This window comes from Schistocerca gregaria, unplaced genomic scaffold, assembly GCF_023897955.1.
Source record: "Schistocerca gregaria isolate iqSchGreg1 unplaced genomic scaffold, iqSchGreg1.2 ptg000643l, whole genome shotgun sequence".
NCBI lineage: Eukaryota > Metazoa > Arthropoda > Insecta > Orthoptera > Acrididae > Schistocerca > Schistocerca gregaria.
The window spans coordinates 130,001-135,000 of record NW_026062029.1 but is presented as its reverse complement, the minus strand read 5'-3'; the positions used below and the strand labels follow the sequence as shown (position 1 = coordinate 135,000).

Below are 5,000 nucleotides of genomic sequence, written 5' to 3'. Positions count from 1 at the left end.
GATTATCGCTTAACCTAACTGTGGCTGTACCAGATTATCGCTTAACCTAACTGTGGCTGTACCAGATTATCGCTTAACCTAACTGTGGTTGTACCAGATTATCCCTTAACCTAACTCAATTTTGTCCCTTAACCTAACTCAATTTGTCCCTTAACCTAACTCAATTTGTCCCTTAACCTAACTCAATTTGTCCCTTAACCTAACTCAATTTGTCCCTTAACCTAACTCAATTTGTCCCTTAACCTAACTCAATTTGTCCCTTAACCTAACTCAATTTGTCCCTTAACCTAACTCAATTTGTCCCTTAACCTAACTCAATTTGTCCCTTAACCTAACTCAATTTGTCCCTTAACCTAACTCAATTTGTCCCTTAACCTAACTCAATTTGTCCCTTAACCTAACTCAATTTGTCCCTTAACCTAACTCAATTTGTCCCTTAACCTAACCCACGTTGTCCCCTTAACCTTAAACCCACGTTGTCCCTTAACCTAACCCACGTTGTCCCTTAACCTAACCCAACGTTGTCCCTTAACCTAACCCACGTTGTCCCTTAACCTAACCCACGTTGTCCCTTAACCTAACCCACGTTGTCCCTTAACGTAACCCACGTTGTCCCTTAACGTAACCCACGTTGTCCCTTAACGTAACCCACGTTGTCCCTTAACGTAACCCACGTTGTCCCTTAACGTAACCCACGTTGTCCCTTAACGTAACCCACGTTGTCCCTTAACCTAACCCACGTTGTCCCTTAACCTAACCCACGTTGTCCCTTAACCTAACCCACGTTGTCCCTTAACCTAACCCACGTTGTCCCTTAACCTAACCCACGTTGTCCCTTAACCTAACCCACGTTGTCCCTTAACCTAACCCACGTTGTCCCTTAACCTAACCCCACGTTGTCCCTTAACCTAACCCACGTTGTCCCTTAACCTAACCCACGTTGTCCCTTAACCTAACCCACGTTGTCCCTTAACCTAACCCACGTTGTCCCTTAACCTAACCCACGTTGTCCCTTAACCTAACCCACGTTGTCCCTTAACCTAACCCACGTTGTCCCTTAACCTAACCCACGTTGTCCCTTAACCTAACCCACGTTGTCCCTTAACCTAACCCACGTTGTCCCTTAACCTAACCCACGTTGTCCCTTAACCTAACCCACGTTGTCCCTTAACGTAACCCACGTTGTCCCTTAACGTAACCCACGTTGTCCCTTAACGTAACCCACGTTGTCCCTTAACGTAACCCACGTTGTCCCTTAACGTAACCCACGTTGTCCCTTAACGTAACCCACGTTGTCCCTTAACCTAACCCACGTTGTCCCTTAACCTAACCCACGTTGTCCCTTAACCTAACCCACGTTGTCCCTTAACCTAACCCACGTTGTCCCTTAACCTAACCCACGTTGTCCCTTAACCTAACCCACGTTGTCCCTTAACCTAACCCACGTTGTCCCTTAACCTAACCCACGTTGTCCCTTAACCTAACCCACGTTGTCCCTTAACCTAACCCACGTTGTCCCTTAACCTAACCCACGTTGTCCCTTAACCTAACCCACGTTGTCCCTTAACCTAACCCACGTTGTCCCTTAACCTAACCCACGTTGTCCCTTAACCTAACCCACGTTGTCCCTTAACCTAACCCACGTTGTCCCTTAACCTAACCCACGTTGTCCCTTAACCTAACCCACGTTGTCCCTTAACCTAACCCACGTTGTCCCTTAACCTAACCCACGTTGTCCCTTAACCTAACCCACGTTGTCCCTTTGCCTAACATAGTTCACTGCTCGGAATCTCTGGTGTCGTTGTTATCCTCATGTAGATGTCTTGCGAGTGTTGCTTACTTTCCACATATTCCCGCTATCCACTGTCAATTGTACTGCAATAGGACTATATCGCCCCCCCCCCCCCCCTCTGCCCCTCTCTTTGTGTCTCCGTCCTCTCAAGCTGGTCGGTCTGGCGTTTGAGTGTTAAATGAGCCTCGCAGCTGTTCAGTTGCGTTCAGATGTCGACGCCCTCAGTGTACGTCGTGGTATGGTCTGTGTCCATTGTCCGCTGATGTCGTACGCGTAACCCACACGCTGTACCGATCATCGGTAGTTACGTACAGAGTGAAGTAGTGTGATACGTGTGACCGTACGCTGGCTGTGCCCAACGGTGTCGAATCTCAATTTCCATATGTTGTGCTCGATGCTACTTGTCTCGTCTCCCAATAACAGCTAGGTTGCACTGTGGTACGCCGTAGAGGCGTGTGGGAGGAACGTACGAACGCATTGTATGTCACCCTGGGTCGCTGGGGGTGGTGGTGCGGTGAGTCAGGTCAGGTCAGCGTGAGCCGTGTGATGTAGTGACGCGTGTATTCCGACTTTGTCGTATTGCCTCACACAAAGTGCTACCCTGGTGGACCGCGTTCCATATCTGGGACATGCCGCAGATGCCGGTTGACAGTGGATCGCGGAAGGGACATCGCATACGTGCGCGGGCCACCTTCCACGTGTTCTCTTCTGCACATGTCGCAGTGTGTATGTGGTCTGATGTAGCGTGTCGTGACACATGACATCCTGGCATGCAAGAATTGTTGAATTCGCAAATGTAGGTGGACATCTACGTTTACTGCCCAAGATACGCAAATGAACTGGAAATCCGTTGTTGAGCGGTTGTTCACGCTGGAGGTGAATCTGTGATGGCGACGATCGGTACAGCTATTAACCGGTTGTTTCAGCGGTACCCGCCACATCCACACACGTGACTAGGCCCATGTGGGTATGAAGCGATACGCGGCGGTGGCTTGGTGGGACTGTTCCCGGCCGGTGAAGGGGGGCCGCCCGGCGTGTTGGCCGCGCGCTGCGTGGGCGCACGCGCAACAGGCGGCTGGTGGGGGGCGCCGAGTGGCAGGAGCGCCAGCCGACGGGCTCGGCAGGCGGCGCAGCTACGCTGCGGCGCACCCTGCACGCGGCGCCTGGCGGCCAAAGTTGGTTCAGCCGAGCCCGGTGCGAAGCGCGGTGGACATCTGCAGTGTGCTGGTCTGATTGAGGACTGTGTGCGTTGAGGATGCGCCGCCGCCTGGCACTCGGCGCCGCGACGCCGTCTGCTGCTCGGTCGCCCCAGCGGTTCTCGCAGGTGGTTTGTATCGCAGTTGTGCGGACGTGTTGGCGCGTGCGCTGTGCTGGGAGAGTTCGCTTCTGCACCCAAGTGGGGCTTTGCCCTTGTGTGGCGCTGGCGTTGGAGCTGCCGGTCACCATAGGTGGCGCGTGTTGTCTCCCGCCGGCAATGCCACGACAGCACGCTCCCGGGCCTCTGTCGGCAGCGGCAAGCTCAGTTGGGAGCAAGGGTGTTCGCACTAAAACCGTCTACTCGCCTAACTCCGGGCGATTGCGCCTCTCTCGAAACCGACCAAGTACCTAGGACGGCGCTGCGCGCCGCCGGGACCTGAGAGGGTTTCGAGGTGTATCGTGCAGGGGAGCTCGGCCTCCTCCTGTTTGCAGAATAATTGAGCGAGACGCTTGCGTGTTCGCGCGGGCCCCCGGGACACACTCCCGGGCGGCCGGCTGCTCAGCTCTAGTTGACGCAGCTCCCTGGTTGATCCTGCCAGTAGTCATATGCTTGTCTCAAAGATTAAGCCATGCATGTCTCAGTACAAGCCGCATTAAGGTGAAACCGCGAATGGCTCATTAAATCAGTTATGGTTCCTTAGATCGTACCCACGTTACTTGGATAACTGTGGTAATTCTAGAGCTAATACATGCAAACAGAGTCCCGACCAGAGATGGAAGGGACGCTTTTATTAGATCAAAACCAATCGGATTGGCTTGTCTGGTCCGTTTGCCTTGGTGACTCTGAATAACTTTGGGCTGATCGCACGGTCCTCGTACCGGCGACGCATCTTTCAAATGTCTGCCTTATCAACTGTCGATGGTAGGTTCTGCGCCTACCATGGTTGTAACGGGTAACGGGGAATCAGGGTTCGATTCCGGAGAGGGAGCCTGAGAAACGGCTACCACATCCAAGGAAGGCAGCAGGCGCGCAAATTACCCACTCCCGGCACGGGGAGGTAGTGACGAAAAATAACGATACGGGACTCATCCGAGGCCCCGTAATCGGAATGAGTACACTTTAAATCCTTTAACGAGTATCTATTGGAGGGCAAGTCTGGTGCCAGCAGCCGCGGTAATTCCAGCTCCAATAGCGTATATTAAAGTTGTTGCGGTTAAAAAGCTCGTAGTTGGATTTGTGTCCCACGCTGTTGGTTCACCGCCCGTCGGTGTTTAACTGGCATGTATCGTGGGACGTCCTGCCGGTGGGGCGAGCCGAAGGGGTGCTTTCGCGTCCCGAGGCGGACCCCGTTTAAATCCTACCAGGGTGCTCTTTGTTGAGTGTCTCGGTGGGCCGGCACGTTTACTTTGAACAAATTAGAGTGCTTAAAGCAGGCAAGCCCGCCTGAATACTGTGTGCATGGAATAATGGAATAGGACCTCGGTTCTATTTTGTTGGTTTTCGGAACCCGAGGTAATGATTAATAGGGACAGGCGGGGGCATTCGTATTGCGACGTTAGAGGTGAAATTCTTGGATCGTCGCAAGACGAACAGAAGCGAAAGCATTTGCCAAGTATGTTTTCATTAATCAAGAACGAAAGTTAGAGGTTCGAAGGCGATCAGATACCGCCCTAGTTCTAACCATAAACGATGCCAGCCAGCGATCCGCCGCAGTTCCTCCGATGACTCGGCGGGCAGCCTCCGGGAAACCAAAGCTTTTGGGTTCCGGGGGAAGTATGGTTGCAAAGCTGAAACTTAAAGGAATTGACGGAAGGGCACCACCAGGAGTGGAGCCTGCGGCTTAATTTGACTCAACACGGGAAACCTCACCAGGCCCGGACACCGGAAGGATTGACAGATTGATAGCTCTTTCTTGATTCGGTGGGTGGTGGTGCATGGCCGTTCTTAGTTGGTGGAGCGATTTGTCTGGTTAATTCCGATAACGAACGAGACTCTAGCCTGCTAACTAGT

General features: G+C 52.6%; 1 long non-coding RNA gene and 1 other non-coding gene across 2 annotated transcripts in view; one reads left to right on the top strand and one right to left on the bottom strand.

The window, feature by feature from the left end:
- Positions 1 to 5,000, bottom strand: part of LOC126317759 (uncharacterized) — a 13,030-nt gene that overhangs the window by 7,592 nt on the left and 438 nt on the right. The gene's annotated exons all lie outside the window — the stretch shown is intronic.
- LOC126317771 (small subunit ribosomal RNA) overlaps positions 3,569 to 5,000 on the top strand; it is a 1,893-nt gene continuing 461 nt past the window's right edge. Inside the window, exon 1 of the ribosomal RNA XR_007556896.1 lies at positions 3,569 to 5,000. This exon is cut by the window's right edge and continues 461 nt beyond it. This is a non-coding gene — a ribosomal RNA (small subunit ribosomal RNA).